The following is a 21,395-nucleotide window of genomic DNA, read 5'->3' as shown; positions in this document are numbered from 1 at the left end:
CCAGTAAGACTAGATTAGAGTTTGCCAAACAACATCTAAAAAACCCATTACAGTTCTGGAAAAACATCCTATGGACAGATGAGACAAAGATCAACTTGTACCAGAGTGATGGGAAGAGAAGAGTATGGAGAAGGAAAGGGACTGCTCATGATCCAAAACATACCACCTCATCAGTGAAGCATGGTGGTGGTAGTGTCATGGCGTGGGCATGTATGGCTGCCAATGGAACTGGTTCCCTTGTATTTATTGATGATGTGACTGCTGACAAAAGCAGCAGAATGAATTCTGAAGTGTTTCAGGCAATATTATATTCTCATATTCAGTCAAATGCTTCAGAACTCATTGGACGGCGCTTCACAGTGCAGATGGACAATGACCCGAAGCATACTGCAAAAACAACCAAAGAGTTTTTTAAGGCTAAAAAGTGGAATGTTATGCAATGGCCAAGTCAATCCCCTGACCTGAATCCGATTGAGCATGCATTTCACTTGATGAAGACAAAACTGAAGGGAAAATGCCCCAAGAACAAGCAGGAACTGAACAGATTTGCAGTAGAGGCCTGGCAGAGCATCACCAGGGATGAAACCCAGCGTCTGGTGTTGTCTATGCGTTCCAGACTTCAGGCTGTAATTGCAACAAAGTATTAAAAAGTGAAAGTTAGATTTAGGATTGTTTAGTTTGTCCCATTACTTTTGGCCCCTTAAAAAGTGGGAGGCACATATAGAAACCGTTGTAATTCCTACACCGTTCACCTGATTTGGATGTAATTACCCTCAAATTAAATCTGAAAGTCTGCAGTTAAAGCACATCTTGTTTGTTTCATTTAAAAGCCACTGTGGTGGTGGATAGAGGCCAAAATATGAAAATTCTGTCAATGTCCCAATATTTATGCACCTGACTGTATATTTGCTGTGGACCACTTTAATGCATACATAGTTGACCATATTTTTGGGGTTAATAGACCCCGAAACCCCAAAATTTGATACCTCCCCATAATCATATAAAAAAATTACACCCTCTTTTCTGGTTTTGGACCTTTCCCTGCTAAAGCTTTGTGCATTACCTTTTGCATATTTGCTCATCTGGCTGGAAAATACAGAAGGTAAAAATATCACATCCATCCTACTATCACTTTAGAAAACACAAATCATTATTACAACCTACTTTTTTAATTTAAGCCCCAAATTATCATTAGGAAGAGACACAGGTACTTTCTATCATTTGCATGCTTCACGATTTGTATTACACAGGTTGAAGTGCTGCCAGAAAATTGCCATTAAAAGTCTATCTGGGAGGAGCAAGTTGTCATACTTAAGTATAGACTGAGGCTTGGCTTCATGCTGCTCTAAAGCATACTTGCCTACTTTTGAAAACTACTTTCAGGGAGATTAAAGGCGATAGCAGAATGTGCTGCGCGAAGCGCATCATGCCGCTGAGGGGGCGCATCATGGTTGCCCAAAGGGCGTGTCTAGCTCCACCTATGGGTGCGTCTATTGTCAATCAGGGGTGTGTCCTGCAGTGGCAGGTGAAAACTGTAAATGCTGCTCCCTCTCAGCACTTTTCTACAAACACTAATCATTGCATACTATTGCCAGGACATTTTATGGTTAATATCAGGCTTGGCTACCCTCCCAACTTTAGCAGGAGGCTCCTGAAATTACAGATATATGTATATATAAGATATATAAAGATATATATATATATATATATATATATATGAGAGAGAGAGAGATATCAATATATATATATATATATATATATATATATATATATATATATATATATATCTCCATAAATTGTTCTCACACAATAGTAGTCACTCCTTGATATATCCACATATCCAGTCAGTCACAGGCATTAACTGCACTCTGAAAAGGCACTCACTGAAAGCCATCCATTTATTGGCTGTCAGTGAGTGCCCTTTCAAAGTGCAGTTAGGAGAAAAGGCAACTTCACATCACTCACTGATGTGCTGATGTTCCAAACAGCACACACAGTCAGTCATGATCATCTTGACTCCCTCATCTCCTACAACAAAATACAAAAACTGCACCTTGTTCTTGGATGGTGGATCCCATGTTAATTTGATTTAGTAGTTTTCATCAACATTATTCATTTATCATCAATCTGTTTTTAACGCTCTGTTCTCCATATTATTCACAGTAGTATTGCCACATCTCTCTAGGAGGCCTATTCAATATGGGGGGGTTGATTGGACCCCAATAATAAAGAATTTAACTCACTGTGAGTTGCCAGTTGATACTATAATACCAGAGCAATTCCATATTAAGTATAATATCCAAAAATCAGCCGCCCCCGAGATACATACCACTGAATATTCGGCCTCTAATTAGTAGCGTCAGGATTTTACACAGCCTGGACCAACTCAGCAGTGTTAGTGCACATGCATGAACTGGATTCACACATGTCCCCTGTTATAGCGGACACAGGAGCAGAGGGGTCACTCTTCTCAACCCGGACCTCTTTTCCATAGGAAGAAGCTGGACCCCGGGAACTTGAAGATGGTGTAGGGAGTTTGGGGAATACTGGGCAGCCACATCAGGCCCCAAATAATGAATGGGTCCAATAATGATCATGAATGTGTCACTAGGATATAAATAAAATTAAGCAAAAAATACTAATGGAATCCAATTTCAGTTAGGAAATTTGCAAATCCCTAAAGTGCCTGCATTTTAGGCCAAACTGCATGGTAAAATCAAATGAGAAAAATCTGGATTTGCCAATCTACTCAGAATCAAGCTCAGTCCCCTTGAGAATCCTGAACCTTGAGAGTACTATCCCAATTGCTGAATAGTGCTGGGCCCTTCTTGATACCAGTGATTGGTGTATACCAGGGGGAAAAAAAGCCCATGACATTTCCTGTATGCTGGTGCTTGTAGAACTACAAGTGCCAGCAGGCATATGGGTGATAGTACATATCAATTAACTACTCCAACAGAGAATAAAGAATGAAGCCCACTTTCATAGATATCAAGATATTAATGTCCAATTCATAAAAATATAAATATGAATATCCCCATAATATGTAAAATATTTTCAGATTATTTTAAACATAAATGCACACGTTAAATATTAATGTTTCATAAATAATAATACCATAATTTAAGGAACAGTTAAATAGATATAATAAAAAGTATAAACAGAGCTAGACATCATATAATCTTGCAATGTTAACATATAGAAAGATCCTTAAAAGCTTGTAAAATGTAAAATTGTAGAGATAACAGATCAATCATAACATGTCACAAGATTCAGACATAATTTATTTCTAAAAGAAGTAGTAGAACATGTTAGCTATTCATTAAGGCATTAATCGTAACTTGGAAAACAAGCTGGACCATTCATATGCCATATGAATCAATATTTCTATTATTATGTGACATTCAAATTAATGGTCAATCATATTTATTTATTTTGTATTAGAAGCATTATTACTAATTTAGGATTAATGGGAATACTGTGTAGTGTACACTTTGCACCTCAAGCGACTGCACACTTTTTTTTCCCTCTGGTACCCACTGGTCAGTGAATCCAGGAGGGGTACAATGCTATTCAGCATTGGGCTGGTAATCTAGATGTGGTGACCCAATTGTTTGTTTGGAACCCTACCTTGAGGATCAAGCCTGATGCTACTGTAAGTAGCAATTAGCCTCTGAAAAATTTACAGAAGGGCTTCTTTCTAGTCCTTATAGATTAAAGTATCTTAATTGAATGTGTTTTGAGCTATCTGATCTATGCAAAGTACTTTTTTTTTTTTTTTACAAAAAAGTTTATTTTGCCAACAATCTTCTTTCATCCCCAATGTGTACTATGGAGATGCAGATGTACAGTAATAACAGGGGTTCTGGCATTTTCATTTTTACACATGCCTATACTTACAATCTAGAATCTCTGTCATAATTCAGAAGGCCTACCATCACACATCTAACATTTAGAGATTATAAATAGGGACAAATTGAGCCCCATTCTCAATCCTCTAAATTTCTGCTTGTTCCGACCAAGTCCTGCTTTGATCCTTCCTGAATGCTCACGTTTTGAGTGAAACCGCCCTTAAAATATCTGCAAGTCAGTACTGTCCCCCCAAATCCGTCAGTTGCAGGTATGTAAAAAAACAGTGAATTGGCCTGAGTTCCCAAATTTTTCATAAAATTGACTTCACCTCAGTAAGTCTCCCAGACTTTTTTTTTTAACAAAATAGTTTCGTTGGTGTCCGGCCGGAGTCAGGTCACCGTTACGCAGGGGGATGCTTAGGCAGCCCTTAAGCTTATTATGTTAGTCTAATTTTACTTCACCTTGATCGTGCAGCAGCAGACTGTCCGAGGGACGTCTGTGCTTCCGCTCCGTCACCCCTCCGGGCTGCGATGCCAGTACCGATCTGGGGATCTCGGCAGGGTCAACGATAGCCAGGGCCCCCGGAAAGGACCCAGACTGCAACCGGACTTTAGAAGACAGGTAAGGTGGGTCGCCGCTGGCAGTCGATACCTCGGGTCTCAGGGGACAGACCGGAGGTGCTGAGTGTGAATGCAGGCACCAGCCATCGCTATCCACTAGACCACCAGGGACATTTTGGTGCGGGAAACCAGCGTCTCAGGTGTTAATAATCGGCATGGGGAGACAGCTTCCCTGTTTAAACGGCTCCTCCCCCAGCTCATGGCGCCTTTCCTCTGAGGTCTGGCTTCTCTGAGCTGCTCTCCTCCTCCGGCCACGCCCCCTCTGAGATTTCCGGCAGCCATTTTCTTCATGGTGCAGTCGCAGCTCTCCAAGGACAATGCGTGGTCTGGTCCCCCTACATACTTCTCCCCAGGGTCAGCGTATGTAGCACTATTTCCTACCAGACACTGAATCTGGGTAGTTGAGTATAGTGCTAATTTGCAGTAATTCCTGCATTGTATGTGACTTGTGCTTGCGCTGTCTGTCTGTGTTTCTTTACTGTCAGCATATGGCTATACCCTTTCTCTAATTAATGCCCTAATACAGGTGTTGTAAGGGTGGTTCATAAATAACCTCATTCATATAAACAATATTTGTGAGGTCGGTCACATACTGTTGCGTGTCGCACTGTGCCATATTTAGACAGCAGGTCCCTGCAGCTTACCCAAGCACAAGACAGGACCAGTATATTGCTTCCCTGCTAGTATTTATGCATAATTGTGGTTGCATTGTATCCAGTGCCATATTGTGTGTTATTTTACCCTGCAGAGATGTCCGACAAGAGTAATGAACACATTTCTGAACCCATTCTGCAATGTAGATTATGTAATGCAGTTTTCAGTGAGGAGGATTTGATTCGGGATGGGTTATGTGTGAGGTGTTATAACCCACCGGGTAGCTCAACCCCCCCCCGACATCGGTGCAGGAGCCTCCTTGGGGGGTCTTTTCACAGATGCTGGCCTCCATTGCAGGCTGCCTAGCGGTTCCAGCTGCTTTTCCTCCTATGGGGCTACATCAGCAGCCTGCCATTCCCTCACAGGGACTACCACTCATTATGCAGACCCCTCCTGTGTCACAGCAGGCTGTCATTCTCACTCCGGGATTACCCCAGGGTATACCTCCACCATGGGTGGATGTTTCTCTACTTCAGTGCAGAGACTGGCAGCTTCCTCTACAGCCATTCAGACCATGGAGAGAGAAGCAGGGGGTTGTGGTAAGATGCAGAGGACTGTGGTGTCATACAGGGGACTGTGGTAAGAAGTAGGGGTGAGAAGCAGGGGTCTGTGGTGAGATGCAAGGGGTCGTTGTGAAATACAGGATGCTGTTTTGAAATGAAGGTGACAGGATTAAGAAGCAGAAGGCATTTGTGAGATGCAGGGGACTGTGGTGACATGGCGTAGGTTTTTATGAGATACAGGGGACTGTGATGAGATGCAGAGGGCTGTGGTGAGATACAGGGGACTGTGATGAGATGCAGAGGGCTGTGGTGAGATACAGGGGACTGTGATGAGATGCAGAGGGCTGTGGTGAGATACAGGGGACTGTGATGAGATGCAGAGGGCTGTGGTGAGATACAGGGGACTGTGATGAGATGCAGAGGGCTGTGGTGAGATACAGGGGACTGTGATGAGATGCAGAGGGCTGTGGTGAGATACAGGGGACTGTGATGAGATGAAATTGCTCCCGTGCGAAGCCGAGGGGGAGTCGCTAGAATATATATATATATATTTTATTTCTTAAAAAGTAATTAGCTGCAAATGATCTTTGAAATAATGCTTTATTTAAAAATATATACGTCATAAATATAGCATTTTTTAATTAATATTATCTGATATTGACAGCCTAAAATGGATATGGTAAAAGGAAGTCTGTAGCGATACTTGCGGACCTTGTTAAATATGAATACCCATGCTTTGATGACAATACTTTTTTCCACCATGGACTTTTTAATACTGTAGGGGGTATAATTACTACAGTTCGGGTTTTTAGAAGTGGAGATGTTGCCCATAGCAACCAATCAGATTCTACTTAACACTTATTTAGCACCTTCTAGAAGATAATAGCTAGAATCTGATTGGTTACTATGGGCAACATCTCCACTTCTAAAAACCTTTAGTAAATATACCCCTAGGTCGGGAGAAGCCTTATCTCTAGTGCAAACATACATTTTTGTTGGAGAAAGGACTTTCATGAATAAATAGATGAATAGATGACAGATCCACTTTAATATTTCATACAAGAAGACAGATGACTCTTAACTAGATGTAAACAAATGGTGACACTCTAGTTAAATGGTGACACTCCAGTCATGAAAACCTGCTTTTGTAGAAATTAAGTTTTGGGGCCATTCATCAAAAACGTAATGTAGGTGGCAACCTTTCACTTCTGATGTGGCTCACTGTCCTCATACACTAGTGTGGGGATAAAAATTCATCAAGCTCCGAAAATACAATATTTTCGGAGCTTGACTGTGGGAGCATTCACCATCTTCAGGTAGCATTTGCTCCTGTGCTCGGCACTCACCTTGCTCCTTCCCTTTTGGATCCTTCCACTCCTGTCCGGTTCCTTGCGCTCGACGCCTGGGTTTGTTGAGCCTGTACTAGCACTGCCGAGTCCACTCAGCAGTGCAAAGTTTCACTCCTTAGAAAGGAGCAGTGAAGCTGCTTCTGGGAGACAGCTGATTTTCAGATCAGCTGTCTCTGTGCCTGAGCAATGATGAATTGCTCTGGCGCTCGCACCCACATCCCCTTTACATTGCAAGCTTTTGTAAGCAGCACCCTTAGTCCTGTTCTCTCCCTGCTTGCAGGTTGTAATTATTTATGTTTGCACATTTGTAAACTTATCTGTAACTGTCTAATGTACTTATAATATTGTAATAATGTATCATTATGTTGCATGTTCTATCCCCTATTTATTGTGCTACGGAACCCTGGTGGTACCATATAAATAAAAGTTAATTATAATCTACACTAGCCACATTAGTTCAGGTTTCATGCACATTAATGATTGCATTTGTTTATTAAAGGGTCACACAAGTACTCTTTTGCTACAATGCAACAGAAAATATTCGGACCAAGCAATGTCCAAATGCTGCATTAGTAGATTTCAATATTTAGCAATAGATTTAGCACTGATATAGCCATTTTCTACTAAACAGTAATGACCGCCATATAATCTCTATATTACCAGGGTGCTTATGAGTGTCATTTGGCATGCTACACTTCCTTCTGTATATTTGCATCTTCATTTTTGCATGTATTCATAGCTTAGAAACCTAATAAATATTTCAGTGCTTCTGGTTTATTATTATGACCCAGGAAATGAATTTTGTAGGAGCATCTGTGAATTTCAGTGAGAGGTTTTAGCTTTGTATCTTTTCAAAATACAAGTCCTGGTGTGGGAGGGGCAGTCTGCGATGATATCACTGCTCTGTGTGCAATGATTATTTATTATCCTCTTATATATGTTAATGTTAAAGACATTTTTAAACATGATATAGTTCCAATGTACAATTAGTACATTAATAAAAAACAAAACAAAACAATCATTGTAAAGCATACTTGCCTACATTTTTTTTTTTCATCTCCGCTTTTGAAATTCTCCCCATTCTGCCCACTTCACTAGGAAGTGGGCAGGAATGCGGGAGAAGTGCCTACTCTACCGGGGGTGGGTGCGGAGGGTTACCCGAAAAATCAGGAGCCTCCCGTGACTTCCAGGAGAGTAGGCATATATCTTGTAAAGTACTGCTTACATTACACTGCACTACCTAATACTGGTACAAACTGTACTGATGGATGGTTGAAGATTAATTACATCCAAACATTCGGTTCTTTTAAGCTTATAGAACCCAAACAATTCAAAAAAGCTATTGTGATGTGCAGGGCTATTTTTATGTAAAAATAGTTTCAGGAACTGTGTACTATTCTTTATATATATATATACATTATATATACACATATCATATATATATATATAGTGCACCATATGGATGGCACTCCCATCAATCAAGGTATATAGGTGTATATATGTATACAGTCTCAAGCATCTCACCTGAAAGACACCACTGCTTTGCTTAATAAGCTCAGCCTGCTGGAAGATCTAGCAGATGATGTTTGGATGTGTACACTGGATATCACCAGTTTGTACACTTGCATACCCCACGAGGCAGGAGTTGAAGCAACGAGAAGTCTGTTGGAAGACAACCCTGAGTATGGGGGGCCTGAACTTGACTTCTATTTGAGATTATTGGAGTTGACTCTTACCAGAAATTTCTTTTTGTTTAATGGGGATTTTTTTTTGCAGTGTATGGGGTGTGCGATGGGTTCGAACGTCGCACCCTCGTACGCGAATGCATATATGTTTCTCATTGAAAGCAAGTTATTTTTTTCTTCTGCACATACCAGTTCGATAATGTTCTATACTCGATACATCGACGATGTTCTACTTTTTTGGACTGGTACTGAAACCAATTTCAGAGGATGGATCGATGAGATCAATGGGATGAACTGTCCAATTAAATTTACGTATCAAATGAGTCAAGATAGCGCCCAATTCCTGGACGTTAATATTGTTAAATCTAGAGGTAGACTCAATACATCGATCTATCGCAAGCCTACGGATAGACATAACTTATTACTGGCACAGAGCCATCATCCAGAATCCCTCAAACAAGGATTGCCCTATTCACAACTTGTCAGGGCCAAGAGAATTACCAGCGATGAGTCAGTACTTAGCACTAGCATTGAACAGATGAAGGAACGTTTTCTGGAGAGAGGATATTCAAAAACAATCCTCAATGCAGCAGTAACTAAAGTGAATGACATCACACGATCCAGCACATTAAGTGTAAAAACTTCATTACCTCAACAAGAGTGCATCCATTGGATACGCAGATATAACACCAGGGACAAGACTAACAAAAAAACGGTCAAAAAGTTGTGGCCTATGATTCAACAAGACAAAGAGCTGAAGATATTTCAGAGTTATGTCTTGCTATAAGAGAGGGAAGAATCTGCGTGATTGGGTTGTGTGCACGGACATCTCACAATTGGAAATACCCAAAATTAGAACCAAGCCGGGTGGCTGCTATAGATGTTTGGGATGCACAACATGCAGCTATTTGATTAGTTCCAAACATTTTTTTCATCCACATTCTGGACGAAGGTATGACATCAGGAGCCCTGTGACGTGCACCAGCACCCACGTAGTATATATGATCAAGTGCCCTTGTGGGCTTTGCTACGTGGGTAAAACTATTAGACCCTTCAGGGACCGGATGGCTCTACATCGTTCTGCCATTGGCGGGGCGCTCAGTGGCAAGAACAATGATCAGCCTGTTGCCAAGCATTTCGTAGCAGCCAAACATAGCCTTGCAGCATTACGCTACATTATTATTGATCAGGTTCTGGATGATGTGCGTGGAGGAGATCGTGATAGAAAGCTTTTGCAGAGGGAGATGCACTGGATCCACCTTCTTGACACTGTCAGACCCAGGGGACTTAATGAACATGTCTCCTATGCTGTATTTTTGTAGTGCTGACATACACATTGCAGCATTGGTGTTGTTGCTTATGTGGTATGACAGGCACGTTCTTATGGCTGCTTTGATGCGGTCAGGGTTCCTCTAGGGATTGCATTTCTATCGTATGCCACCTATTTACTGTTTTAACAATAGATATTTGTAAGTGATATTGCATAGTCTATAGTATATATTTAATAGGGAGTCTGTATGAGTAGATCATGATATTTGATGCATTGTCGTATTCTTGCTTACTTTTGCCTTTTGCTTAGGGAAATTTTTGTATATCAGTTACACAGCTGAGTACTAACAATACTAACACATATCCTTAGTATCTGCCATTTGACTGTGTGCTCATTGGTGTTTTGTTTATGTCACTCGGTAGGGGGTGTGGTGATGACTCCCCGTGTACACTGTCTCCATGGCCACGGGACCGAGCATGACCACGCACGTACTTCCGGCTGGCAAAACCGGAAGTGACGCGAACCCGGAAGTGCGGTGGATGCCGATGACGTGCCGGAGGGACAGCTCATGGCGTGAGTCAGCATGTAGGCACTATATAGGTAAGTGTATTCGTATGTGTATGTTCCTTGTATTTGTCTGTTCCGTGAACAAGGAGTTATATCTGAAATGTTGGAATATCACTATTGTCTCCTGTAGTTTGTTTTCAGTCCAGAGGAGTGCCGCTCATTGGAGGATATATATATATATATATATATATATATATAATATATATATATATATATATATATATATATATATATATTAGGGATGTGCAGGCTCGGATAGGTTCGAGTTTGCACGTTGAGTTCGGATTTTTCCCTCCAAAAAAACGGAACTCAGAAAGAGGCTAAACGTCATCTTACATGGACGAACATCATCATTCCTGGACAAATTCCTAGGGGGATACTACTGGGGGCACTGCATTGGGGAGAGACCACTACTGGGGAACTACTACAGGGGGCACTACATCAAGGGAGACTCCTACTGGGGCACTATATAAGGGACTTACTACTGGGGGCACTGCACAGGGGGGACTCCTACTGGGACACTATATAAGGGTCTTACTACTGGGGGCACTGCACAGGAGGGACCACTACAGAGGACACTGAAAAGGGAGAACCACTACAGGGGGCACTGAAAAGGGAGAACCACTACAGGGGGCACTGAAAAGAGAGAACCACTACAGGGGGCACTGCATAGGGGGGATAACTACTGGGGGCCTGCATAAGGGGGGATCACTCCTCGGGTCACTGCATATGGGGGATCACTACTGGGGGGCTGCATAGGGGGGATCACTACTGGGGGCTTGCATAAGGGGGATCACTCCTGGGGGCACTGCACATGGGGGATCACTACTGGGGGCTGCATATGGGGGATCACTACTGGGGGCACTGTATAAGGGGAACTAATCGGTTGCTGCATAAGGGGGACCACTACTGGGGGTACTGTATAAGGGGCACTACTGGGGGCCTGCATAAGAGGGACCATTACTGGGGGCATTGTATACTGGGGGTACTGTATAAGTGGCACTACTGGGGGCACTGTTTAAGGGGAACTAATGGTGGGCTGCATAAGGGGGACTACTAGAGGGGGAACTGTGTAAGGGGCACTGCATATGGGGGATCACTACTGGGGGCCTGTAGAAGGGGAACTAATCGGGGGCTGCATAAGGGAGACCACTACTGGGGGTACTGTATAAGGGGCACTACTGGGGGCCTGCATAAGAGGGACCACTACTGGGGGCATTGTATACTGGGAGTACTATATAAGGGGTACAATTTTAATACGTAATTTTTTCTAAAAAGAAAATTAAACTTTTATTAAAGAGCCGGAACATACAGAACAGGAAAATAAACAAATACAAATCAAAATGTATCATATCTTCAAATTATTTTCAGAAGGTAACAGGGTATATAAAAAGGGTGGGTAGAGAAGGGGAAAAATTAAAGGTAAAATCACAGTGACCACATGGTAGAGAGCAGGCCGGTCAGCAAAATCACATAGTAGCAGGAATAAACAAAACACATGCCAAACATAGAAACATCAGGCATTATATTTGGGGGAATCAGCTCTACATGGCTGAAGACCCTGAAAAAAGGCAGCCAGTCTTCAGAGCTCTGTAACATTAAAAAGTAAAAATGCTGATTAAAAGCTAAAGGGGGTGAATGGTTGGTATCCTAGAAAGGTGCAACTTATGTCTACTTTGTGTAAAGAAACATGGGGCACATATCTCACCAAATTTGAGTTGTTTATCATGTAAGAAATATATGATCATCTAGATACATACGATATGCCAAACATAATTGTTAAATGCCACAATAAGAAGAGGTTCCTGTTGCTACCAGTTTTTCCCATCTGCTTTGGCAGCTGCACGAAGATGGGAAACCAGGTTTTGGGTAGGTTAGGAAAGAAAAAAGCACATGAGGTCTCTATGTATTCTGTATGATAACTATAAATATGAGATCCCCTCCTGCATGCCACAGTACTCAAAGCTCTGAAGCTGAGAGTGGTGAGAAAGGCAACCCTGGATAGATAGCTCTTTCCACCATCTATTACATGCTAATTACATTGTTACTGGGCACAGTTGTGTCGTTCCAGCACCACCTAACTACTGCCTATTTACCAAAGTAAATTTGAGGGATAACCCCACAAACATAAATTTTCGGGGGATATCTGAAAATTTACAGGGAGTAACTGCTGCAGTAGCTATCGGAGTCCCCAGTTTTCACTTGCAAAAGTAGCCCCCATAGGATTCTATAGAGGACTGCTTTTGTACCAAATTTACCAAACTCTGGAATGCCATGCATTCAGGAGCTAGGCCCCTGTTGTCATTAGGAACTATAGGTTACAGATCGCAAGAGTTACCGGGAGAGGGTTCTGTAGAATCCCTCCCATAGTGTGTATGCACTAGATCATTTGTCCATAAGTTGACAGCATTGCATCGTTTGCAAGTCATCTAGTGTGTACCTAGCTTAACTCTCGACCCATCCAATATGACCAAATCCTGACACTGATAAACCCAGAAGTGGAAGTATTAACTATTCTTGAATAAACTCCATTCCAAGGTTTACGATTTGGAACTGTCCCGTTTACATTGTTAAAGTTTCCTGCTTTCTTACTAACTAAGGTTCATTTTGTATTAAGCTATTTTCTAACTTGGGAAAGTAAGGTAATGTATTGGTTATTTGTATTTCTGCAGACAAGCTTTAATAATATATACGCCAGATTAGTTGTGTTATACTGCGTTCAAGATGTATCCTTTGTGCTTAGAATGCAAACAACACCCTATTTAGAATTATTACTATTATTATCCTTTATATAACATAATATGCAGTGCCTTACAGAGAATTTGGGTAATTAGTGCCAGCTCCCCATTTGTCTTATTTACAGTGGATCCGCTGGTAGTGGGAGTGGGGAGGGGGTTACTAACTAAGCTGTAAACAGTTTCTGCAAATGCAAAAAACTCCATTTGAACTAACCTATACATAAGAAGGGTCTCTTCACTTTTATTTACACACAGGGCCCATAACAATAATTGCCATCTATTTCCTTTAAAAGAAACAGTTTTATGGATTAAAATCTAATCTCCCTAAGTAATTTCCCTAAGGAACTCACAATATGGTATCTATGAGTATAATTAACAGATAGGAAGATACTCTTAATAATCAATCTCCATTCTCTCTAAATCTACATGCAATTATTGCCTTGACTTAGCAACCTGTCCATTTTTACTGCGATATATATGAAACACTGTATTATTTGCTTCTTCACTCATTTCTGAAATTAGCTGCTGGAAATAGGAAAATAGGAAAAAGAAAATGTTCTGAAGGCATTAGTGCAGGTGAATACTGACATCCACTCTCAATGTGTTATCTGCTGAACAATTCAATGAACCTTTCAACCCTTATGGAATTAGTTTTTGAGTGTTTGTGGAATTTCATTTGTAGAGAAGCTGATATGCAAGGCAGCAGTGCAAAGACATAAAAGATTGATCGCATGCTTTGAATATACAATTAGGCAACTTAGGCATGTCGGAAGGGAAGTCATTTGAACTGAAGGAAGGATAGTGATCTTGTATTAGATGGAGTAAAATAATTAGTTTCCAGGTCAAGGAATGCAGTCAAAAGATTAATTAATCTGTGACGCATCATATTTCAGACACTGTATTGCATTTACATATATAGAAGACGCCATCTCATCTACTATCCCCCCCACCCCAAAAAAATGATATGCCATTTTTGTGAAATTAAACTCTTAAATTGTCTCTGTTCCATGGGATGCCAACAGCATGAAAATAAAGCTAGAGAGAATTGTCAGTATGAATAGATTTGAATGTTCCCTTCTTTAATCTTGCTGCTTTGTTGGCTCTTTGTTGGTATATTTTGTAGCATTCAAGTCCTCCCTTGAAGAATCCATGACTTGACTTGCAAAGCAGCCATAAAAAGGAATGACAAAATTATACCAGAAGTGCCCATTTTAATGCATTATAATGAAATCAATATTCAGTCTCACCTTCTCAATGAGTCATTAGGTATACATTTATTGTCTAGAAAGAAAACAAAATAGCTACGACATTGATCAAATGACTTTGATGCATGCCCCTCCGTAGGCTATTTTAATTTGTTTTTGGCCTCTCTCCTCCATATGAAATAAAATCACTCTAGTCTAGACTAATAGTGTACACTGGGCGAGTCCTTTTCATCTTAGCATTCTCTTTCTATGGCACTCTTTTTCTTGTGGCTGTTAATATTATGCACCATTAATCCCTAAGTATGTACACTCAAAGGTGATCTATTTCTTACATGTTGTCACACATTCCCCTAGTATTGCTCTGAGAGCTAAATGCAAAGTAGGCTAAGTAATTATTGGTAATGCATTCTGCAGAATGTAAGATGCGTCCACTTACACCTATCCTCAGATCGTGCCAAATCGCCCAGTATGCCACGCCAATTAAAAATGTGCCACGGCTACTTCATGCAACTTTTTTTGCTCAATAAATGACTCAATTTGTGTCTTGTATGCACTGCTAATGTGATAAAAGGACAAGGTGCACACACCCTGTACACCACTAGTGCATATGAAAGCTATAGCAGTGCTAAAAAGATGCTAATCTGAGAAAAAAATGCAAGAGACCGGGGACATATATGAGTAGCGCCATGCGTCCTGCCACGCAGGTTCTTGCAAATTTATGCTGCCACAATTGCGACATAAGAACATTTTCTAAGCCCTTAGTATTCTACAATCCTGTTCATGTTGGGCAGTGATGCAGAAAAAAAACACTATATGATGCAAAAATGATGATAAAGTGCGAAAGTTCCAAACTCAGATTCCGTGGCGCTGCAACTAAGTCATGCCATGCAACTCGCACTACATAGTGCCAAAACACTAGGTGAACCGAGAGGGGGCGGGTACAGTCTACCCGGGCCCGGGCTTGCTAGAGGGGCCCGGCGGGGCCCGAATCCGGCATCGCCCCCCCCACCTCACAGTAGCTCAGCACACAGCTTGTGCTTGGCTGCAGTGCGAGACTGCTCGCGGCTGCTGCGGCAGCCGCAGCAGTCTCCTATGGCTGTGGGGGGCGAGCGATCACACTGATCGCGCCCCCACCCCCTGCTTAGAGCCGGGCTGGGAGGCTTACAGCGCCCCCCTCCCTAGCGCGCAAAAGTGATTTATTTAGTTATTTTTCTGTCAAGGGGGCGTGGCCACACCTCCCGCTATTAGGCCACGCTCCCTCCTTTACCTGGGCCCAGTCGGGCTCTCTACGGCCCTGATGAGGACACATCCATGTATACAAATTCATAATGAACAATTAGATACAGGGTTAACAGAATAATATGCTCCAGATTGAGCTTTATTCCCACGCAATCCACTTCTGAATATAATTAAAATTATGTCAATTTTTTAACTAACTGAATTGCCAAGTCTACCTACGTTGAATAGTATTTACAATTTTATAAATACATTTTCCATGAATAATGAGGATTTTGGAATTGTGGTTAGGTTAGGACTTGAAAGGTCTTATGATATGTTATGACTATGATATGCTATGCCTATAATAATATATATAAATACAGACTATGCTATGTGATTTTAGTAAAATCATCTAGTCTTCCTCTATATATCACCACTGGTCTTAAAGCATGTAAATCAACAGGGCTTGTAATTATCTACCTGTGTTTACTCACATATAGTCTGGTGTAAGCAAACCTTTATTCTTAAGTAACAGCAACAGCTCAATTTAAATGAGTATTGCCAAAAATTATAACCTTTCAGAAATATATCATAGATGACAAATACAGTATAATGATGCATACACACGGTCAGATTTGTCAGATCATTCATTTCGTTGAACGATAACAGTGAACGATTGAACGATTTCATCAACGATTTGAACGATTTTGTGAACGGTGAACGATTTCTGACAGTATTAAAATGAAATCGTCCAAATCTTACTGCAAACACAGTCGATGTCAGATATCGTTATCTGACATGCGGTAATGCGCATCGTTGGTCGATGCATGCCCAACATGTCAAAGATATAAATGATTGAACAAAATCTGACCGTGTGTATGCAGCTTAACAAGTATAATTCAAGACAACAATGTAATAAACTAAGTGACAGGAACACACTGCTTGTTTTGATATGATGTTGGCAAAGTTGCTTTATGGTTGAAAGACAACTTTTAAATGTACAGTACTAGTTTGTTTGCAGCTATGTGCAGTTTTGTACATTACAAATTGGTTGCCATAAAATCAAAAAAGTGTTCAGCAAATTGTTGAAATTATCATTCAAATTTTATTTGGTACAGATAAATAACTTGAAAAATTTACAACATTTTACTTGGGTATTTTTGTATATTTACAATGTATTTTTGTACATTAACTGTGTTTTTTTTTTTCAATAAATCAATTTAGAACTAACATTTCAATAGTTGCAATTAGTTCTAAATGTGTTTAATTGTCATGTGTTCAAGTGGATCAGTTTTGTGGTACTGCTTTGTTTCACTGCACAGAATTTACCAGGGAAAATGTTTTCTGTACAATCAAATTTGCAATCTAGTATTTAGTGAATTTGCTACATGTGAGGCATCACTACAATTGTACGTTTCGATTCTCATGTAAATATACTGATATAATGGTGTGCCCCGCAAGAAAGCTAATTGCTGGTATTCGGTGAGGTATGCAGTTGGGAAGCCGGCGGACCTAATCCCGACAGCCAGCTTCCCGACTGCTTTATCCCGGCAAGGGTTAAATGACAGGCATGTAAATCTAGACGCCTGTCATTTTACCGACGCTGGGAGACCGGTGCCGGCATCCCGATCAAAGAGATGCTGCGGGGGGGGGGAGGGTTAGGTTTAGGGATTCCGGGGTGGACTTAGGGTTAGGCACCCCTCGGGAGGTTAGGGTTAGGCTAGGGGGAGGGAGGGTTAGGGTTAGTCACCCCCGGGGGAGGACTTAGGGTTAGGCACCCCCCGGGGGACTTAGGTTTAGGCGGCGGGGAAGGGGGGGTTAGGTTTAGGCACTTAGAGGGGGGATTATGGTTAGGCACTGGGGGGAAGGTTAGGGTTAGGCACCCCTAAGGAGGGTTAGGGTTAGGGGAGGGAATTAGGTTAGTGTATACTTACCTTAGGGACAATCTGGATTTTCACCCATGTCGGGTAGCCGCTGTCGGGATTCCAACCGCCGGACTTGCGACTGGCGGTAAATCATACCGATTCCATTGGTGATCCTCCATTTTGAGGTCTGGAAATAACTAAAGGTGATGGTGCACAATTTTAGGCATAACTTGATGGACAGTCCCCATCTTATTAGAAAGAGATTTCTAAAGTTGGCTTCTGGTTACTAAACTCAACTTCATCATACCAGCCTTGTATTACTGTCCTGATGTGTTCATAGGTCTGACATAGTCTGTACATGTCTATAGAATTTGAGCACTATAAACATTTTGTTCTCCTGTGTCTGTTCATCCGGGGACTGTAAGTATTGGGTAGTAAATATGACTATGATGGAATAATCTATAAGCTATTGTACTTACAGTATATACATTGTATTAAGTATCCATAGCATTCCAAAAATAATTTCAAAATTACATGAACGCTTAGTTATGGTCATTTTAAAAATGCTTGCTGGACTAAAATTAGAGCACAGAGCTAGATGAAGAGAAAAGGCCCCAGCATCATTAAAATAATACATCTAAAAGCCATTAAAGTGAAAGATTCCACCTGCCATTCTGGTCAATGATGCTGATCTCAACCGTGTAGCAAAACAGATACCTCTAATTACTGTACTCTCATTAAAAGTAATTTTCTATTCTGAAACAAGTCTATTTCTTAATTTACTAGCACTAGAAACTTAATCAAATACATGTTACCTGTCAAAATGCAGGAAAATTTATGAGCCGAATCTAAAGGCATTAGTGCATACTTACTGCATCCTCTTTAGTTTAATAATCCATTAAGCAAATAAATAAAATGTTTTGTTATGAAGGCACATTTTAATGGGACTACAAAACATTTCCATTGCAGAGGTATATGAATAAATTATAGTCGCTTAATCAAAGCATTATTTTGTTCTGGCCAAATGTTTTTAATAAAAGTACTTAACAACCCAGGATGAAGTTAAACTTCCCCAAGGGATATCTTGACCTGTACTATGACCAGTAACTTAGCAACAGATCATGCCCGCCCCCTTCACATCAGTGCACTGCTTCTGCGTTCCAACCTTACAACTTGTCCCTGTATAGTTAATATTAGCATTGGTACTGTCACATAAAAATGTGCAAAAGTAGCAGGGTGATACTGAAAAATTTGGCTACAACTTTTCACTAGGTTGCTACTATTAGAGTCCTCTTTGGAAGAAAGTTCATGATTGCTTTCTACAGTACTGGCTAAAATACAGGCACTGTGTCACAAACGTGGAATTTGGGAGCTGTGTTCCCGGACTGGGCCTTGGATCTGTATTATTTGGCGCAGACGCTCGCTGGAGGAGGCTTGGCTTAATGAAGTTTCTCCGCATGAGAGGGTGCAGCGAACTGACAGGAGTTTGAGCAATGCGGCAGTAACGAGATAGCTAGGAAGCTACGTGGAGCGGCTGGATAGCCTAGGGTAGACGTTGGTAGCTGAGTGGCTATGTGGCGCGGCTGGTTAGCCGTGGGTAGACGTTGGTAGCTGAGTGGCTACGTGGAGCGGCTGGATAGCCGTGGGTAGACGTTGGTAGCTGAGTGGCTACGTGGAGCGGCTGGATAGCCGTGGGTAGACGTTGGTAGCTGAGTGGCTACGTGGAGCGGCTGGATAGCCGTGGGTAGACGTTGGTAGCTGAGAGGCTACGTGGAGCGGCTGGATAGCCGTGGGTAGACGTTGGTAGCTGAGAGGCTACATGGAGCGGCTGGATAGCCGTGGGTAGACGTTGGTAGCTGAGTGGCTACGTGGAGCGGCTGGATAGCCGTGTGTAGACGTTGGTAGCTGAGAGGCTACGTGGAGCGGCTGGATAGCCGTGGGTAGACGTTGGTAGCTGAGCGGCTACGTGGAGCGGCTGGATAGCCGTGGGTAGACGTTGCTAGCTGAGTGGCTACGTGGAGCGGCTGGATAGCCGTGTGTAGACGTTGGTAGCTGAGAGGCTACGTGGAGCGGCTGGATAGCCGTGGGTAGACGTTGGTAGCTGAGCGGCTACGTGGAGCGGCTGGAGCGCAGTGGGAAGGCTACTTAGCTAAACTAAGAAACTAGTTGCACTGGCAACTTGTGTGAGCATTGGGGATCTTTTTATAGTGGACACTGGGAGCTGACAGGCTGAGAGAGAAGGAGAAGGCTCCTCATTGGTGGAAGTGGGGTCACATGGGCAATCCAAGATGGCTGCGCCCATGGACCGGAGGACAGCGCTTCCTGGAGGTAGTCAGCGGGGACCAGTGGTGAGCAGGAGCCGGCGTGGGAGCAGCACAGCAGCGGGACCCTCCAGAGGACAACAGCGTACAGCGCGGGAGCCGGAAGATAGCGCGGGTCAGCGCCCGCACAGGTAAGCGACGGGGTCTGATTCTGGGGTCTCCAGGCCGGCGTGTGACAGTACCCCCTTCTTCAAGAGTGGCCACCGGACACTTCCTTGGTTTATGAGGAAATTTCACATGGAACGCTTTGACCAGACGGGGTGCATGGACATCGGTGGCATTTATCCAGATTCGTTCCTCCGGACCATAATTCTTCCAGTCGATAAGGTATTGAAGACGGTTGTATCGACAACGGGAATCTAAGATTCTGTCAACTTCGAACTCCTCTCCCTCCTGTGTTTGAACACTAGAAGCTTTAGGCAGGACCTTCTGAAATCGGTTTAAGACTAGTGGTTTTAAAAGAGAAATATGGAAGGAACTTGGAATGCGAAGAAATGGAGGAAGCTTTAACTTGTAAGCCACAGGATTCAGGACTTTGATGATTGGGAATGGACCAATGAATCGCGGAGCAAATTTCATCGAGGGTACTCGGAGTCTTAGGTTTCGGGTAGAGAGCCAGACCATATCCCCAGGTCGGAAATTTGGAATCGCTCGTCTTTGGCGGTCAGCAAATCTCTTGTACCGGGCTGACGTTTTAGTCAGAGAGGAACGAACCTTTTCCCAGATGTTGGAGAATCGTTGAAGGGACATTTTGGCCGCAGGCACATCTAATGTGGGAAGAAGAGGGAAATCTGGCACTCGAGGATGTTGACCAAAAACTGTAAAAAAAGGAGTTGAGCTGGTGGATGTGTGATAATGATTATTGTGGGCAAATTCAGCCCAAGGAAGAAGTTCAATCCAGTCATCTTGGGAGGAGGAGACAAAAGTGCGCAGGAACTGTACCAGGTCTTGATTGACCCTTTCGGTCTGACCGTTGGTCTGGGGATGATAAGCGGTAGAAAATTTGAGTTTTACCTGAAGGGCTGAGCAGAGTGACCTCCAGAACTTCGCTACGAACTGTACTCCCCTGTCGGAGATGATCTCTTGAGGAAGGCCGTGGAGCTTGAAGATCTCTTTTATAAAGCTCTGGGCGAGTAGAGGTGCAGACGGAAGCCCAGTAAGTGGTACGAAATGAGCCATTTTAGAAAAACGATCCACGATAACCCAAATTGTGTTGTGGCCCCGAGATGGAGGAAGATCAGAGATGAAATCCATAGATAGGTGAGTCCATGGCTTAGATGGAATTGCAAGAGGTTGGAGTTGACCGTGTGGAACCCGCCGAGGTATCTTGTGTTGGGCACATTTGATGCATGAAGACACATAAGACCTGACGTCCTTTTTCATCGAAGACCACCAATAGGACCGCTGGATAAATTCTAGGGTTTTATCCATACCCAGGTGACCAGAGAACCGGGAAGCATGAGCCCAATGCAGTAACCTCTTGCGGAGTTCCGGAGCGACGAAAGTCTTCCCAACCGGGGGTATAGAAGATAGTTGAGTAGAGGCAAA

At 42.4% G+C, this 21,395-nt stretch overlaps 1 protein-coding gene across 2 annotated transcripts in view; it reads right to left on the bottom strand.

Annotated features, from left to right (window-relative positions):
* GABRB1 (gamma-aminobutyric acid type A receptor subunit beta1) overlaps positions 1-21,395 on the bottom strand; it is a 594,351-nt gene that overhangs the window by 435,893 nt on the left and 137,063 nt on the right. The gene's annotated exons all lie outside the window — the stretch shown is intronic.

Source organism: Taudactylus pleione, unplaced genomic scaffold (genome assembly GCF_031769625.1).
Source record: "Taudactylus pleione unplaced genomic scaffold, aTauple2 ptg000519l, whole genome shotgun sequence".
Classification (NCBI taxonomy): Eukaryota; Metazoa; Chordata; class Amphibia; order Anura; family Myobatrachidae; genus Taudactylus; species Taudactylus pleione.
The sequence above is the reverse complement of the archived record's forward strand: the minus strand, read 5'-3'. Positions and strand labels throughout refer to the sequence as shown.